This window comes from Hyperoodon ampullatus (genome assembly GCF_949752795.1).
Source record: "Hyperoodon ampullatus genome assembly, chromosome: 2".
In the NCBI taxonomy this organism is placed as follows: domain Eukaryota; kingdom Metazoa; phylum Chordata; class Mammalia; order Artiodactyla; family Ziphiidae; genus Hyperoodon; species Hyperoodon ampullatus.
In genome coordinates, this window is record NC_136915.1 from 151,296,174 (window position 1) to 151,315,317 (window position 19,144).

Genomic DNA, 19,144 nt, shown 5'->3' on the forward strand with positions numbered 1-19,144 from the left:
GGCTTCAGTAGTTGTGCCTCGTGGGCTCTCGAGCACAGGCTCAGTAGTTGTGGTGCACGGGCTTAGTTGCTCCGTGGCATGTGGGAACTTCACGGAACAGGGCTCGAACCCGTGCCCCCTGCATTGGCAGGCGGATTCTTAACCACTGTGCCACCAGGGAAGTCCCACCCCGACTGTTTTTATTAACAAACCCTTTTGGTCCTACTGAGGTGTTTCTCTTTTGTGGCCTGAGGGCCCATCTAGCTCTCCTGCTGATCAGGGGATGGGATCTGGGACCTTGGATTTGGCTGAGCCCAGTTGCATCGTTTTGCACTGTGATGCTGCAAATTGGCTGCCGAGAGGCCCAGGCCCAGATGGAATCAAACGGGGAGAAACTCTGCTTTCCTCTCTGATGAGGCTGGTAAGAGCCCAGCCGGCAGGGAGGAGGGGCAGAAGTCTGGGTCGTTGTTTAGGAACTGATTCACCAAGGCTCACCCAACATGTGTTTTAATGAGGTGCTTTTTTGCTGGGTTCTGTGGGGAGCGTTGTGACAGAGCAGGGGATTCCTTACATCCAAACGTTCCTGGCTTTCTCCTGAATTTCTCCTTTTCCAGGGAAGCTCAGCAGCTAGAACTGGAATCAGCAGCTTGGCACCTTCCCACCTTCTTGCCATTCTTCTCTCCTTGTCCCTCCTCCCTCCTGCTGCAGCAGCCCAGGCTGGGCCGGGCCGAGCAGAGTGGGCCCTCAGCCCCTTGAAGCACTTTGGAATGGGAGCGGATGGGCCGGCCTGCAGCAAGCTGGGCCAGCACACAGCAGCATCCAGGTCTTCCCCTCTGACTGTCAGAGAAGCCTTGGTTGCCTCGGATGAGAATAATCTGGACAAGCTTCTGGCCCTTTGCCCTCAGGTAGCCCTTGGTTCTCTGCAGGTAACCGTCTCAGAAAGCAGGGATCAGAGATCTGAGGCTGCTGTCATGAATTTTTCATCTGTTCCCTTGGGAGACGGGGACTGTGGCCCAGGGGAATGCTATTTGTGGGCTCTTATCAGTAAAACCAGACAGGGCTGGTGGCCGGTGCCCAGGAGCAGTGCGGGCCAGGTGAACGGGGCTGTGTACTCACATCTACCCCCATCCTCTGCATTTGTCTCTATCACTGTCCTATACATTCTCCCTGGAAGAAGAAGACGTGTTACCACCTTTTACTTGCTGTTTCTGGGCCTTTGTGTCGTTATTGTTTTGAGAATGTGCCCTTCTCTGTACTTGTCCACCCACTCAGACTGGAAATTTCCAGGGCAGAGGCCATATGTCCCCAGCATGGAGCCCCTTAAGGGCTCCTTACCTTTTCCCTATATCCTGCCTTCTGGGCATGTAGGGTGCCCGGTGGGGTGGGGGTGGGGACGGGTGTTGAGCATGGTTTTGACTGATTGGGAAACTTGCCTCCTGCTGGGAGTCCTGGGCTGGCAGGAAGGTGGTGAGAGCCTGGAGCAAATTCATCAGCTTCTTCTTCCAAAAACCTCCAAAGCACTTTATGAAGATCTATATGTCCTCCTACGACGTCTGGGAAACCAGAGGACAAAGTCACTACTTTTCTCTATCAGAGTGGGGAACCCCTGAGAAACCTAGCATTTTAGCCAGACAAACACATCTGGGAGTAACAAAGTCAGAGTTCAAATGCAGAGCCCTTCTGTTTCCAATCCTGCTTCCCCAAACAAACATTGGCTTCACTTTGTCTTACTTTCCTGGGACTGGGGGCAACAGTTGCGTGCACAGAGAAGAACTTGGTAAGTGCTCAGAATTCCTTTGGGAGGTTGGTGTGTTTTGTGATCTGGAGCTATTGTTATATCACATTAGAGTTTAAGCTTGCTCCTGTTGGTATCTTTAAAATCAATGGCAATACATAAAGGTTTTATCCAAATCAAGGCATATATCTGCAGGTGCTAAGAATTCATGCAGGAGAGATCCATTAGCAGTGCATGAACAGCAGAAAAGGGGCAGAGAGGAGGCCAGGGCCTGAGATCAGATGCTAGGACCCAGCATGGACACAGAGGTCCTTGACATTTTGTCTGACATCTGCCAAGTGGGGGCCTTGGAACTGCAGCCAGAGGAAAGCAAGCATTAGGGAGGCTGGGCATGGTCGCCTGTTCATCCATATCTCAGCCACATTCTGGGCAGATGAGACACTCGTGTTTCTTGAGGACATCCAAAGGAGTGAGATAATCTGAATGGAAAGCCTAAATGGGGGTGAGAGAATTCCAAGGGATAGTGCTCCCTCTTTCCCAACAGAAGGTGGAATGTGTAGCTCTCTGATCTGAAGCTGGAAGGGTGGGGTAAAGCTCCTACAATTTGAGTTTTTATGAATCTTATTACTATCAGTGATGTTGTAAATGATTAATAAGGCATTTGAAATGGAGGCTTGTCCAGTGGAGATGAGGAAGGAAGGAAGGAAGAAAGGGAGGGAGGGAGGGAAGGAGGAAGATTAGTATTTATTGAGCGCTGACGTATCAGGCGCTCTGCTTGGAGCTTTCACACACCTTATCTCTGTAGTTTAACCTAGGCAGCTGCAGTCTAAGGGTAACTCCTTGCCTCCCACAGCTTCTCCCTGTTTACCTTTCCTCCATCTGGGCCTTTGGAACTCAGGTCCACATTCCCTCTGAGTTTCTGTCCCCAGGGGCTGCCTTGGAGTTGTTGCATCAAGGAAACAGTTCACAAGGCTTCCTGGCTGTCACTGACTCAAGACTCCAAGCCAGGAATGGAGCAGACAGTCAGCTGGAGACTTGTGGAACAGGCTTGGAGGGGGAGGAGGGGGAGGAAGAGGGAGGGAGGAGGGGACCCAACACTACTCTTCATCCTCCCCAATCAACACAGTAACCCTTGCCCTTGACAGGCGCTCTGGGAAGGATACTGGACTGGAGTCACAGCCTATGTCCATTCTCTCCTCTCCTACTGCTGATTGGGAGGCTGGGGCTTACTCCTCACTCTCTTTTCCTCTCAAGGCTTCAATTCCTCCTTGGTGGGACCTCAGGGGCTATTTCTCAAGGCCTGGAACAATTCTGACCCTCCAGAATCGAACTTGCAGTAGAATGTAAGCTCCATGAGGCAGGAACTTTGCCTGTTTTGTGCACAGTTGTGCCGGAACAGTGCCTGGTGCATGGTAGACCCTTGAAAAATATTTGTTGAATGAGTCTCCTATCCTTTCTTCCCTCAGAGAGACATCCTTTCCCAGGAAGCCCACTTCTCTCTGCTCTTGCACTTGCTCCTGGCAGCAGTGTGGGTAGCACATGGAGAAATGCAGGTTCTGGCTGTTCTCACACAGCTTCCTTGGGGTCCTGGCTTCCCAGCAGGCTCAGTAACCTGCTGTGGAAATACCAGACCATCCCTTCCTCTGGTGGAGCAAAGCACAGTGGAGGACAGGGTTCTTCTCGGCAAACTCCAAACACGGCCACTCGAGGCTTGCCACTGCACAGTAAATTATTACAAACAGGTGTTTCCTCTCAACCCCACAAACTCTTTAGAGATGGCTGGGCTGGGGTGGAGGGAACCTCTCCCAGAGGCTCGGTTACCAGGTGCGGAGAGAACACTGTTTCCTCACCCTCCCAGACCAGGTCATGTTTGTGAAGCACCTTGAGCACCTTGGGCAGGAAGAGTCCTCCAGAGGTCATTCCTCTGCCGCAGGCACCCTGGGTGCCTCCTGACTGGCAAACTGGTCAGAAAGGGAGACCAGTGTCCTCTGGGTCATTCAATCTTCCTGCTTCCCTTGCAAAGAATTCCTGTCCCTACGTAACTCCTTTCCAGCCAGCTTAGGACCTGAGCAAGGTTACAAGTCCATCCCACTGTGGAGGGGCGAGCACATCCTTGGGCTCCAGGTGGCCACAGGCTCTTCATTCAGTGGGTGTGCCTGCAGTCTGCACCCTAGGCTTCAGTGCCAATAGCCTGTGGGGCCCGGTGCCAGCACCATGGCAGAGGTTGGAACCTGGGCAGCCTCTTGCCGACGGCAGGCTGGACTCTCCCCCACAGATCTAGAATGAGCCCTCCTGTAGGTGGGAAGAAAACATGGCTGCCGTTCTACATGGTCTCCTGGAATCGCTGCCTGAGAAGGAAAATGGGTGTAGATTTGCTTCTCCCTACCTGCTACCCATTTCATACCAGAATTCAGGGAACGAATTCCGGGTCTTGCAATTTCCCTGTTCATTGTTAGCCTCCTCCTCCCATGGTCTCCCGGGTCACCCAGCCCATCCAGCTCAGAGGAACTCCAGGTGGGGAGGCTCTCCTTAGAGGCTGGGACAGGTGGGGTACTTCCACCACGTTAGCCATCTGGTCTCTGGAGCAGCCCCCCAAGGGCGCCGCAAGTTGGAAGCTGCTCTCTGCCTGTTTGGAATCTTTGCTTGGGTTCCAGCAGGACAATGGTGTCGTTTTCATAAGCTTTGGCTCTTTGCTGCACACTACCTCCTCCTTCTAGGGGGCTCCCTCTCCTTCCTCCTCCTTGTACCTCTCTTCTTGGTTATTAGCAGGGCAGGGCATCCTGCCAACAGACGGCCAAAAGGCAGAGCAGGCAGCCGTGGCAGTGGCCGTGCCAGCAAAAGGACGGGCGATTAAAACAAAATGATTCATCTTGGGAATGAGTGCAATTCGCTTTCCGCTTACAGGAACTGCGGCTGGGCTCCAAACAGCCTCTGTGGACTCTGAAGGGAGATGGGAGTCTAGGCCATTGACTGTTAAGTAATGAACTCCACTGAGTGCTCCCTGATGACTCTATGGAGGGGGGATCTGGCTGGGAACGTGGGTGGGTGAGCCAGAGAATGGGCAAGGGAGGCCAGAGGCTGTAGAGCTCAGTCAGGACACAGGGGAAAGTGGGGGCAGGGCTTCTGCAGGTGCCCTGGAGGATCCAGAGCAGTCCTGGGCACCATCATTGTTGGAGACCTCCAAAAACAGTCAGGCTGGGGCCACCTAACCCTTTGCTTTGTCACCAGTGCTTCAGGAATCCACAGGCTATTTAAAGAGCATTTGCTGAGTGTGCCAGGCATTAAAGAGCTGGAGATTAATAAGGCGTGAATCTTGTCCTCAAGGGATTTATAGTCCAGGGGCGGGCAGTCAGCAGGTCAACAGAGGAGTGCAAAGGATAAAAGCACAGTGATGGAGACAAATAGAGGACATCATGGGGCCCAAAGTGTGGCGATGCCAATCCTATCTGGTGAGGGTGGGGGAAGTGAGGAAAGGCACCTAGGTGACTGTATCCTGAAGATGACTAAGTGTTTTCCAGGTGGATTGGGGCGGGGGTGGGGTGGGGCAGCAGGATGGAGTGAGGAATTAATCTAGCTAGAGAGATGAGCCTGAAGAAAGGACATGTGAAAAAGCCTGTTTAAAAAATGCGGACTTCCATGGTGGCGCAGTGGCTAAGAATCTGCCTGCCAATGCAGGGGACACGGGTTCGAGCCCTGGTCCGGGAAGATCCCACATGCCACGGAGCAACTAAGCCCACGTGCCACAGCTACTGAAGCCCACGTACCTAGAGCCCCCGTTCTGCAACAAGAGAAGCCACCGCAATGAGAAGCCTGCGCGCTGCAATGAAAAGTAGCCCCCGCTTGAGACAACTAGAGAGAGCCTGTGCGCAGCAATAAAAACCCAACACAACCAAAAATAAATTTAAAAAAAAAAGAATAGTTAAAAAAAATGCTGGAATTTGAACAGCCTGACCCGGCTGCCGTTGGGGAGGGGATGCAAGCAGAAATGGACCTAGGGTTCAAGAGGGCCTGGGAACACCATGCTGTGGAGCCTGCCCTGATCCCAGCCACTGAAAGGGTTAAATCAGGTATGTGATGAGGTCAAGTTTGCATTTTTAGGCAACTTTCAGCCACCTTGGGTTTTTTCAATCATGTCTCATCCAAGCCCACTATATTCTAAAAAAGAATCTGAAACATGTATGTCAAACTGTTAGCATTTATTTAAAAAGGGCAGTGGGTACGTGAGTATATGTTATTTTATTCTCTGTACTTTTCTTTGAGTTTTCAAATTTCAAAATTAATAATGAATTTTTGTTCAGCCATATGATAGAATACTGTGCAGTATTGAAGAATGAAAGTGAAATACGTATTCTGTCACGACAAAATGCTTGTGATATGTTTTTTTAAAGAATTTTTTTAAATTAATTAATTTATTTTTGGCTGTGTTGGGTCTTCATTGCTGCACATGGGCTTTTCTCTAGTTGCGGCGATCAGGGGTTACTCTTCGTTGTGGTGCGCAGGCTTCTCATTGTGGTGGCTCCTCTTGTTGAGGAGCACGAGCTCAAGGTGTGTGGGCTTCAGTAGTTGTGGCACATGGGCTCAGTAGTTGTGGCTCGTGGGCTCTATAGTACAGGCTTAGTAGTTGTGGCGCATGGGCTTAGTTGCTCCGCGGCATGTGGGATCTTCCCAGACCAGGGCTCGAACCTGTGTCCCCTGCATTGGCAGGTGGATTCTTAACCGCTGGGCCACCAGGGAAGTCCCTACTTGTGATATGTTTATAAGTTGCTAAACAGGATATATATAGTGTGATTCTATTTTGTAACAATAATAGCAACAAGTAAATAAATAAAACGGATCTGGAAGGAAATTATTGAAATATTAACAGTGGTGAAGTTACCTTTGAGGGGTGGAATTTGGATACAGATAGAGAGAAGGCAGAATTTTCTTTTTCTATTTTATGCCTTTTAGAGTTGTTTGATCTTCAAAACGAACCTGTATTATTTCAAACAAAAGCCTCCTTTTTAAATTGCTAACTCTTTATTTTGATGCAATTTCAAACCCAGAGACAAGTTGCAAGAATAGTAAAGGCATTCAACTCTACTTCAATTAAAAAAAAAAAAAGAATAGTAGAGGAACTCATTATACTTCTTACCCAGGCTCATCACTGGCTTCCATCTTGCCCCACACAACACACATTTGTGAAAAGATTACCTCCATTTTGCAAACTCCAGTGGCCACTTTACAGTCTTTACCTTCTAGACCTCTCTCCTGCTTCTGACCCTGTTGTCCTCACAGCTTCCTGAAAGGCCTGCTGTCCCTCGGCCTAAATCTCCTCTGCTTCTCCAACTCTCCTTTTGTGTTCTCCTTCTCAGGGCCCTCCTTTCCAGCACCCCTTAAACACTGGGGTTTCTCAGAGTTCCAGCCTGGGCCCATGACTTGGCTGTGTGTATTTTCTCTTTGGGAGAGCTCATCCACTTTCATTTACTAAAACTACTGTCTCTATGCTGATGAAGCCCACATCATATCTGCAGCCACCATCTCTCCCTTTAGTTTCAGATGCCCACATTCAAATGCCTGTTAGACACATATGCCCTTAGATGGTCTACAAACATTCTGAACTCAACAGTCTCAAATGCATCATCATCTCCCCTCCCTCCTGCTAACTGTTCTCTTCTGTGTGTCCTTCATCTCAGGTAATAGCACCATCATCTTTCACTTTGACAACTGTAATCAACTCCTAATTGGTCTCCCAGACTACAGTCTTCTGCCAGATAATCCCCCTCTGTCAAAGTGATAATCCTTAAATGCAAATCTCATTGTGTCTTGCCCTGTCAATGGCTCTCATCCCCTGCAGGTCCAAGATCCTTAGGCTGGCACATGTGGCTCCTCCCAGCCTCTCCAGCATATCTCGCGCCCCTGCCCACCCCATCCCCATCAGCCCATGCCTCCATGTGTCTGATGAAGTTGTTTTCCTGGCAGGGACCTCCTCTCACCTTTCTTCCCTTAGCTAACCCATCCTTCAACACTGAGCTCAATGGGCATCTCCTATAGTTTAGGAGGAGTGTCCCTTTCATGTGTAATTGCATTCTTTTTCTTTCTTGTATCTATCCATCTACCAAACAGTTTTTAAAATCTTGGTTTTTGTGTTTGTCTCCCTCACTACTCTGTAAACCCTGGAAGGTAAGGGGTTTGCGTATCTTTATATACAATTATATACCTTTATATTCTTAGTGCCTTAGCACAGTGCCTGGCGCATGGTAGACACTACTAAATGTTTGCTCATCGGAGGTGGACATTCGCTCTGGCCTTCTCCACGTCTCTCCCCGCTCCTCCTGGCTGCAGTACGCTTGACCACACGTCGCCTCTTTCTCTGTCCCAGCTCTGGGCTCCAGATTCTGCTCCACCTTCCCCCTCTGTCCCTATCCTCGGGCTTTGCTCCTACGTGCTTCTTCTGCTGCTTTCCTCCCTCACGTTCTCTTCTGCTTCCCTTCTATTTTCAGCAGCTCTTGCTACCCTCTCGTATCTTTCCAGATGCTTCTCTCCCACTATCCTCCCCTGTGGGGGCCGCTCAGGGCAGTTCCAGCCCACTCCTGGCCCAGGGGTCTGGTGTAGGACTTTATATAATTACTTCACAATGGAACTTAATGATTGTAAAGCATTCTCATCTCAACCCACACAATTCCAGATTTACAGCAACCAAGACTTTATGCTTACAATTGAACTCACACCCCACTAGGCCCCTAACTGGAGTGTCTTACGGAAAATGTATCTTCACAGCCCTTTAGGGAAGAGGGTAACTTGCGAACAGGCTTTCCTCTCTAATACCTGTAAGCGTAAGAAACTAACTTTGCTCCTTAGTTCTCCTTGGCACCCCGTCTCTGTAAGGATCCCATTCATCACATGCATCCAGGCATTTACCGTGTTATAAGCTGATCTGCTACCATGTGAGGGGTCTCGGGGGTACACATTCATTCCGTCTTTCACTTGTAAACTTACTGAGCTCCCACTAATGCTACCCACTGGATACAGACAAAGGGTCATGGATGAGTATGCCCTGCTCAAAGATCCAAAGGAACTCATGGTCTGGAGTGGAAGACAAATATGCAAAAATTTTTAATAAAATAAGAAGGGTGTGGTGGAGGTACCAGGTGCTATGGGAACATGGAAGGAGCACCTGAGCATGCCTGGGTTGGAGGAAGGTTTTAGAGAAATGACATTTGAGGAATGAACAGGAATTGATGACACAGACAAGGAGACAGTGAAGTGGACATTTGTCTTGTGTTTGATTGCCCAGTGTCTGAGCGCCCTTCTTATTTCAGAGGGAATTCCCTATCGCATGATCTCAGTGCAGGCAGGATTCCACCTTCTACTCCACATGGTGGGTAGGGGCGGGGGGAGCATGGTGGTGCAGATTTTTTCTCTCCCTGCTTCCCCCACAGCATGGGTGTGAGCAGAGTATGGGTGGAGGGAGGGTGAGCCCTGGAACCTGAGCTCAGCCAATCTGATGCCCCCACAGGGTCTTTGAGACTTTGACAGGAAGGGCAGGAACAATTGAGAATCATCACAGCAAAGATATCTAGCCTGGGGGGGTGTCAGTTGAGGGTGGGTGGGAAGGGGGCAGAACTAGCAGCAGTGTCTAACCAGATGCCCTTATCATTGACCTTGGAGTGTTCTCTGCCATCTAGCCTCCCTTTGTTCCTGCTTGTGGTGGGAGCTGCCGCTCCAGCCTACCCATCAACTCTTGAGCCACCAGAATTTCTCTTTCCAGAATACTCCTTATCTGCTTAATTAGTGATAGTTGGTTTCTGTCATTTGCAGACAAGTTTCCTGTCTGGTCTAGGCTGGGAAGAGCCTTGAGGAAGCTAAGAAGAGCAGGGCACAGCGTTTGGGGTAGGGTGGGTAGGGTGATATAGCTGGAGTACAGGAGAATGTAAAGAAAAAGGGTTCACAAGACTGGGAGGAGGGGCAGAGGCTCATGATGAAGGGTCTTGTCAACCAGGCGAAGACATTTGCCTTTTTCCTCATAGGAGATGAGCAGCCATTGAAGAGTTTAAGTGAGGAGGGTCATGGTGAGACTTGGACTTTAGGAAGATCACAGGAGATCCATACAGGGATCGATTGGAGCAGGGCCACTGCTGCCCCTGGGGGAGATTTAGCAAAAAGGTGCCTCTTCCAGGCAGCCTCTATCCTGTGGGTTGTATTGCTTGGCTAGCAGAACGTGACTGGATTTCAACCCCAATTCGCTTGCTCTGTTGTGCAGAGCACAGGTGGTACAACAGTTCTCAATAGCCTGGAATTTAGGACACAACACTATCCCTGACCCTAAGGAGCTTACAGTATCACCTCTATTTTGCTTTCTTCTGACTCAAACCTCCTTCCATTCTCACCAGAGAGACTGCCTCTCTGTCCCTGATTGCTGAGGAAACGAAGCCAATTTTTTAAAAAAAATTTCTATTGGAGTATAGTTGATTTACAATGTTGTGTTACTTTCTGTTGTACAGCAAAATGAATCAGTTATACATATACATATATCCACTCTTTTTTACATTCTTTTCCCATATAGATCATGACAGAGTATTGAGTAGAGTTCCTTGTGCTATATAGTAGGTCCTTATTAGTTATCTATTTTATGTATAGTAGTGTGTATATGTCAATCCCAATTTCCCAATTTATCACCCCCCCACCCCCACTAACCACAAGATTTTTTTCTACATCTGTGACTCTATTTCTGTTTTGTAAATAAGTTCATTTGTACCATTTTTTAGATTGCACATATAAGCAATAACATGGTATTTGTCTTTCTCTTTCTCTGTCTGACTTACTTCACTCAGTATGACAACCTCTAAGTCCATCCATGTTGCTGCAAATGCCATTATTTTGTTCTTTTTTATGGCTGAGTAATATTCCATTGTACATATGTTCCCTGGTTGTCTAGTGCTTAGGATTCAGTGCTTTCACTGCTGTGGCCCAGGTTCAGTTTCTGGTTGGGGAACAGAGATCCCACAAGACATGTGGCATGGCCAAAATAAAAAAATTAAAAAACAAACAACCAAAAAACCCCCCCAAGGGCTTCCCTGGTGGTGCAGTTGTTGAGAGTCCGCCTGCCGCTGCAGGGGATACGGGTTCGTGCCCCGGTCCAGGAAGATCCCACATGCCATGGAGCGGCTGGGCCCGTGAGCCATGGCCGCTTAGCCTGCGGGTCCGGAGCCTGTGCTCCCCAATGGGAGAGGCCACAACAGTGAGAGGCATGCGTACCGCAAAAACAAACAAACAAACAAACAAACAAAAAACAAAACCCAAAACTAAGCCACTTTCTTTGCTTGTTCTCAAGACACAACCCTTCATTTCAAGTAGAAATTGGCTTTATAGTCAGGGCCTCTACCCCACGTGGTTGTGGTTCTCTAATTCCTACACCCAGAAATCTTCCATTGAGTTTTTCCTTAGGCATCTTCTCTTCAGTCTATTCAAGTCCTCCAGGGAAAACAGTGGCTAGGTCACTTGGCTGATCAGTGGGAAGGTCAGCTGCACTGGTGAATGCCAGTGTATGCAAGGAAGGGTTGGCCCCCTGCCCTCAGCCATCATGCACTGAGAGGGCCTGTTTCATGCAAAGACTCTGAACCATGGACTCTGGACTCTTCCTGCCACCAGAATCTCAGAGGTCATTTGACCTAAGCTGCCACTCATAGTAGCCTTGTCAGTGGGCACCCAGCCTCTGCTTCCATACCTCCTGTGATGAAAAACTCAGTACTCATGGTAGCAGCTTGTGTCTTGGCTGGACAGCTCAAATCACTGGAAAGGTCCTTGTTTGATGGTGACCTTGGTCTGTGTTCTGGGATTTAGGAGCTGTAGAAAGATGCTAAACATGGTCCACTTTACAACCAGTTGCCTTTCACCGTGCTTTTTAAGCCCATCTCCCTACCTCATAGTATCTCAGTTCACTTTTGGAACATCTGGAGAGGCTGAGGTCCGTGTCCCCTGTCACAGAGGGTGATGTATTTGGGTGACCTTCTCAAGGTCAGACTCCACTCTGACTCCCACTGTGAAGCTTCTGGGTCATTCCTGCACATTCCTTTCTCTGCTTGCTGCCTCTTCCTGTTCCTAAGGACTTATCCCCTCAGGTAGTCTGACTTGTTAGCTCTCTCTGGACTGACCAGCCTGAGGTGGCAGGGTGCTACCCGAGTGGGTGGGCTGCCTGGGGCACCCAGACCTTGCCAGCTCCGCAGGGCTCAGAGGAGAGAAGGATGGAGGCAACTGGGGCATGCAGCTCCACCAGGAGGCTGGCAGGGCAGATTTTTTTTCCTGTTTGGTTTTCATTCTCTCTCCTCCTATTAGGTTCGGCTGGGCGATTGAAACTGCTGGTGTGTGTGTGGGCAGCACAAGCCTGTGTGTTTGTGTGCTTGCACGTGTGTGTGTGTGTGTGCGTGCGTGTGCGTGTGCACAGCTGTGTGGGAGGACATCCGTGCGGGAGGCTTCAAGAGGGAGCGGCCTCTCCTTGCCGACCAACTCAGGCTCTGACAGCGCTCCCACTGAATTGGCCTTAGAAAGTTTCCTGGGTTTGACAGGAACAGAACAGAAGCTGCAGATAGGCTACGCAGTTTCCTTGACAACCCCAAAACATGGAGGGGAGAGGGAATGGTGGGAACCAGAGAGAAGGGAGTGATTTGGCTCCACCACCAGCTTCAGCCCCTGTCTTTCCTCCTCACAATAGCTTAGGATAAAATGTTGACCTGGTCCCAGCGTTCTCCTGGGAAACGGGGAGGGAGGACATACAGCAGTGAGGGAACAGCGGTGCCCCTCAGATAAGGGAAGCAAGAGCCGGGCTCCAGAATCAATTTCTGGAGGAATCTGGCACCCTCGGTTCTCCTTTCTTACAGAGGTGACTTCTCTCCCTCTACCATTCACGTCCCTCACTTTCTTCTCCTGGAAGCTTGGAGGACCCCTCCCCTCCCAAACTAACCCAAGAAAGACCAGAACCCTGGACTCTCTCTACCTGAGAGGAGCCAGAGGGGCAGCGAGGGGCGGGGTGCCTCTCCCGATCCCACCCGCTGAACTTTGGGACCGCTCCACTCCTAGAAAGCAGGAGGCGGAAAACCGAGACTGTTCACTAGGAACAAAAGTCATTTCTCAGTAGTTAGTAAAGCTGCCTCCTCTACTGCAAGGTCCCCTCCCAAGCGAATGTGCTCATAGCGTCTCCCCAGACCCAACTCCCGGGAAGACCTGTGCCTGGCAATTCTTGACAGCCCTCTGGTCTTTCCCAACATGGAGGCCTCTGGATCATATTAGCCCTGTCCTTGATCCCTGGTCCCTTGTCTTGGGCACTAGAGTTCCTTTACTTGAGAATTATGGAGGCTCTGAAGGCATTTTTGCATAAAATTTTAAAACCAAGCAACCCTGATGCTGCACTAGTCCTGCAATTAAACCTTGGTGCTGGTTGCCCAGCCCGGCCTCAGTGCAGACCAGACACCAGGCTTTGGGCTCCCTTGGGCACTCAGAGAAGCCCTGCCTTGTTGAGGTGTCAAATGTATTTAGCGAGCAGGTAGAAGGCAGGAGGAGACACTCACAGTCTCCCCTGATGGGTTGGTCTGGGGCTTGAATGGAGGACAGGGTGCTGGGCAGGGAGTGACAAGACCAGGGTTCCAGTCTGGCCCAGGCTCCAACCAGCTGACTGGTTGGAGGAAGACAGCCACACTTCTGGTGGCCAGAGTCCCGAGCCAAACATTGGAACACAGTCTGACACACATGTGGGGGGTGGGCAGGTCAATGAAGCAGAAGATTTGCAATGAAACAGATGGTTGCTATGACCATGATCCCTTTCTGAGTCTGGCCTTTCTGTCTCTCTCCATGTCTGCTGGGCCCATAACTCCCAGGATGTGTTTGTCAAGATCTGCCTGGCTTCCGGCCTCCAGGGGGTCCAGGGTTCCAGGGCATGTTCCCTCTGCCTCCTCCCTATCTGCTGCCCCGTCCTCTCAGCTCCCTCACCCTCAGCAAGGCGTCGTGGCCCAGGCCCCCATCTCCCGCCCCAGCCCAAGCCCAGGCGAAGAGAAGACAGTGCCCACCTCCTCCTCCTGGCTCCCAGGAGAGCAGCAGAGCTGGAAGCCCACCCAGGAGAACAGAGAAGACTGAGTCTTGAGAGTTACCAACCCCCACGGCTCTAGGAGGGCAAGACAGCTTTGAGACTGTGATAATTTTAGGACACTCCAGTAGGTGGCTGAGAACTGCTTATGAGGAGGGCAGTGTCTAACAAGAATGAGCACAGTATGGGGATGGAGGGAGAATGACTCAGGAGATCAGGCTCCTTCCTAAGTAGTAGTGTAACCACGTGGGTTGCCAGTAGAGAGGCCTCAGCGTTGGGCCCTTTGTTCACTCTGGAATGTTCTTCCCAAACATCATATACGCACACACACCCCATTTAAAGGGAAGAATCTTTCTCAGGTACCTTTATGGGAGGAAGTGGGGACAATGGATAAAAGAGTGTCTTCTTTGGGGGGTTTTCTGAGGTCCCTACTTTGAGTGCTGGGATCCTGGTTTCCACTGCCTTTGACCTCCCTTAACCTTATACCTATGTGTCCTCTGCTTCCCCCAGGCCAAAGAGACCCCTGTGACTGGCAGCCCTGGCTGAGACTGAGGAGAGAGCTGCTGGAGGTCAGGCAGGTGAGAGATCCACGGTGGACAGTCACCATTGGGCCTCATCTCCCATCCTGAGCCTCTGAGAAATCTGTATGGGGGAAGGACTGAGCAAACAGAGGCCAGAAGCTGTGAGCAGAGGTGGCGGTACAGAGAGGAGGTGGCAATCCTCAGGCCTGGCCTGAAGCCCACGCTGAGTGGTGCAGAGGGCAGTTCAAGGTGGGGTTCATATGTACCTGAAGTGGCTCTGAGGGAGCAGGAATTGGGGGGACGATGTAATAGAATCTCTAACTTCTGAAGATGCTCTACTGAGAGATGCTGCAGACACTAAAGTGTAGGCCAGGGCTTCCCTGGTGGCGCAGTGGTTGAGAGTCCGCCTGCTGACGCAGGGGACACGGGTTCGTGCTCTGGTCCGGGAAGATCCCACATGCCACGGAGCGGCTGGGCCTGTGAGCCATGGACACTGAGCCTGCGCCTCCGGAGCCTGTGCTCCGCAACGGGAGAGGCCACAACAGTGAGACGCCCACGTACAGCAAAAAAAATAAAAAATAAAAAAATAAAGTGTAGGCCATTAAACTAGGTGATACTCCAGGGTACTTTGGGGCCCTTGGGGCACCTCTGGAACCCTTCTGCCCAGTTCCCTTGTATTAGTTTCCTGGGGCTAATGAAACAATTTACCACAAACGTGGAGTTTAAAATAACAGAAATTTATTCTTTTACAGTTCTGGAGGACGAAAGTCAGAAATCAAGGTGTCCGCAGGGTTGGTTCCTTCTGGAGGCTCTGAGGGAGCCTCCATTCCATGCCTCTCTCCTGGCTTCTGGTTGTTGCTGGCAATCTTTGGCTTGTAGATGCATCACTCTGATCTCTGCCTCCATCTTCACATGGTGTTCTCTGTATGTCTTCTCCTCATTTTATAAGGATATCTGATGTAGAGCCTACCCTGAACCCAGGATGACTTCATCTTGAGATTCTTAACTAATTATACCTGCAAAGATCTTATTTCCAAATAAAGTCAGTCTGAGGTTTCCGAGTGGTCATGAATGTTGGGGAGACACTTCTCAACCCAAAACATCCCCTAATTGCACCCTTACACCAGAGGTCAGGAGGAGCTGAGAAAACCTCCACAGGTTTGTTCACCACCTGCTTGTTGGGGTGTCGCAGGTCAGGGTGGTCAGAGGACACTGGGATCTGAAACTGAGACCCACCTTCCCCACCTCCTTGTTACCCTGAGCCTCCCAGAAAGTTGCAGGGAAAAAGCTATTGAACCCCACCCCCATCTTGGGCAGGAATGTTCCTCCTCCATCCAAAAGAAAGACAAATGTCCAGAATGTTTCCTTGGAGAATAAAATTGTACCTTAACTTCTTCTTGTTAACTAGACAAGTGCCTTTCTCAAGCCTCCCTTAATCCATCTTGCAGCAGCTCAGCCATATTTCCTCTTGGTCTGTCCGTGAGGTTGGAGTAGAACAACCTCCTCCTGATCTACCGCTCTGCTAACGCTGAGGAAACATTTATCATCATGTCTTTCCCTGTTTCGGTGGCGGATATTTTCACCTGGAGAGGATACAGCAGAGGCATTCAGATGAAACAACCCACCTAAGCGCACAGATTTTGAATTTTCTCTATGAGCCATCTCGGCTGACTGTTATTTTTGCACCCCTCCCTTTGTCCTCCCACCCCAGGGTTGGTAACAAGCTGAGCCATGACTGTCTACTTGCCTCAGAGCAATTAGCCACCCCCACCCAGCACCACTCCACACAATTTCTCTCTAGTGAAAGAGAAAGCCAGGAAGGCAAGTGTGGGGTAGCATGGCTGTCAGTCACCCTGATGCTCTAGAATCAGCAATCATTACTATGATAAATTTCTTTGGAGCTCCCATCACGAATAGTGCCTCAGAAGGGATAAATCATATTTAGACACGAGGCCCCGCTGAGTTCATCTCCTTTCAGCATTTTAAGGAGAAAAAGGGCCAGCGCTGCCGTTTTAGGCTTTCTTCTACAGCACATGAGGGCGGCAAAGGGTCAGGGGAAGGGGATACTGTAGTCTGAGGATTGAGCAGCTCTCACTGCAGTCTTTTTAATCTTATAAACTCTAGAGCGTTTGGGAGTCTGGTGATAAGAGCAGATCCTGCTCAGGCAGAGCCCAGGGATGGGTGAAAACAGAAGAGACTGGAGCAGGGCCTGGGGAAAAGGAAGAGAGTGGGGCCAAGTGTTGCACCATAGATCAGTGTGTAGGCTGGGTTGAGGACCCAGACCCCAGCTGCTGTGTGTCCCTTCCAGGACCATGAATTTCACCTACAGATAAACAAAGGAACCACCATTGTTTTGTGCTTTATACATTATCTGATTTAATCCTTACAACCCCACTGTGAGGTAAGTGTAGTTATGTATATTTTACTGATTGGAGAGATGAAGCTCAGAGAGGTTAAGTAATTTGCTCAAGGTCACACAGTAAATGGCGGGAGTCTGGATTTGAACTCAGGTTTGTCTCACCTCAAGAGTCAGTAAGTACTCGCAAGCACCTTACAGTCCAGCCTCTTTTTCTCCTTAAGGGCCAAGTTGAGGAACTCTGGAGCTGTGAGGTGGAAAGAGGGAAAACTGTACAGGTGGCTCTCAGGAGCCACTGCAATAGGGCAGTGAGTAGGTTTGCTGATGCAGAAGAGGAGGCGTCCAGTGACTGGTCCTGGGTACCCACGGGAGAGAAGTCTGGCTACGTCACTGGAATCAGAAAGTGGCAGATACTAGAAATGTAGGTTTTGTCAAGGAAATATGAGGTGGTGACTGACTGGGTCAGGGTCTATCTCATTCATGGAACTCTCTGCCCAAGCTTCTCCTCAAGCAGGACTTCTTACTTCTCTTAAATGACTTTATTTTTACCCCTCAGAAGCACAGAGTTAATCACATCCCTTAAGTCACTGGCCTGTTCTAAACCTGTGTTTTATGCTATTTTATTATTTTCTACCCTCACTCCTGTTAACTCCTTTACCATAGACACTCACTTCAGTGCATTAAATACATATCTCTCCAGTCTGCCTTTCATATGCTGATAGAGATATATGTGTATTCTTGAAAAAAGATTCCTGATGTTATTGTGTGTGTGTGTGTGTGTGTGTGTGTGTGTTCTTAATTTGCATCACTGGTTTTGTGCTCTAAATCTCACTGTTTCTTCGTTCACTCAATGGTAATGACTTAAGATCTATGCATGTTGTCATGTGTACTTTTTACAGCACAGTAGTCCATCACATGCAAATACCATGGTTACTATCCAGCTCCTAGGCACTAGCAACAGTGCTGCAATGAGAATCTCTACACATCTCTTCATCAGCCCGGGGCAGTGTTTTTCCCACAGTGGGAATGGGAACGCTAGGCCATAGGGCAAATAGATGCACCCCAGTCACCTCAACCTCTCCTTGCACGAACTCCCTGCAACCCGCATTCATCATTATGTTCTGCTTTTTAATTGCTGCTTGTATCTTCACATGTCTTGTCTCTCCTGCTAGATCATCTCTTGAGGTCAGAGACCATGTTTCACTCATTTTCGTGTTCTTAACAGTTCCTAATATACATCTTATACATAGCTGGTGCTTAATAAAACTTTTTTTTTTTTTTTTTTTTTTTTGCGGTATGTGGGCCTCTCACTGTTGTGGCCTCTCCCGTTGCGGAGCACAGGCTCCAGACACGCAGGCTCAGCGGCCATGGCTCACGGGCCCAGCCGCTCTGCGGCATGTGGGATCCTCCCGGACCGGGGCATGAACCCACATCCCCTGCATCGGCAGGCAGACCCTCCACTACTGTGCCACCAGGGAAGCCCAATAAAACATTTTTTAATAGACTGAATGAATATCCCCTTTCTCACTGGGATGTTACTTTCTTTATTATTATTTTATTTAATTAATTTATTTATTTTGACTGTGTTGGGTCTTCGTTGCTGCACTCGGGCTTTTCTCTAGTTGCGGTGAGCGGGGGCTACTCTTCATTGCAGTGTGTGGGCTTCTCATTGTGGTGGCTTCTCTTGTTGCAGAGCACGGGCTTTAGGCATGTGGGCTTCAGTAGTTGTGGCATGCGGGCTCAGTAGTTGTGGCTTGCAGGCTCTAGAGTGAAGGCTCAGTAGTTGTGGTGCACGGGCTTAGTTGCTCCATGGCATGTGGGATCTTCCCAGCCCAGGGCTTGCACCCATGTCCCCTGCATTGGCAGGCGGATTCTTAACCACTGCGCCACTAGGGAAGCCTGGGACGTTACTTTCTTGAGAGTAAAATTGACTGTGTTTCATTCATCTCAACCAAGTTCAGAATCTGACCTTTTGTAAACTGTTTGTTTTAGGTCTGATGCATGACATTTCAGATGTGGAAAAATAGCACTGTTAAGAAAGAATTGGGTTGGGAATTAGGAGACTTGAGTGACATGTGACTAGTTTTATGACCTTGGACAGGGTACATTTCTCCTCTGAGCCTCGGTTTCCCTACACATTGGGAGGGGTTTAGTGGCTTCTTTCTCCCAGCCTTGGATGAGGAAAATGATGAGCTGTGTTGATGATGAGTGTTACCTGTCCATCTCCCACACGAAAATGCTGCTGGAGGAGAAGGGGAGTGAGGGGAAGCAGGGGCCAGCACACACCTGTCCCCTTTGGCCCCTCTCTGTCCCCTATCACCCCATGCAGTTTCGATTTTCCCATTTCTAGAATATTTGTCACTGAAGACATAGGGTCTCTGAGAGGGATTAGGGCTCCCTTGGGAAGATCTAGACTATGAATGAACAGAGAAAGAGAAGAGAACAGCTGAAGGAAGACTAAAGGCCTGCAGTAGCAATCGGGGCAACAACCGGAATTCAAG

At 49.7% G+C, this 19,144-nt stretch overlaps 1 long non-coding RNA gene across 1 annotated transcript; it reads left to right on the plus strand.

Annotated features, from left to right (window-relative positions):
• Nucleotides 1-783: 783 nt before the first annotated feature.
• LOC307049096 lies at nt 784-15,301 on the plus strand. The gene is made up of 3 exons (XR_013810728.1): nt 784-884; nt 14,277-14,344; nt 15,040-15,301. It is a non-coding gene; the product is annotated as an uncharacterized lncRNA (long non-coding RNA).
• Nucleotides 15,302-19,144: the final 3,843 nt, after the last annotated feature.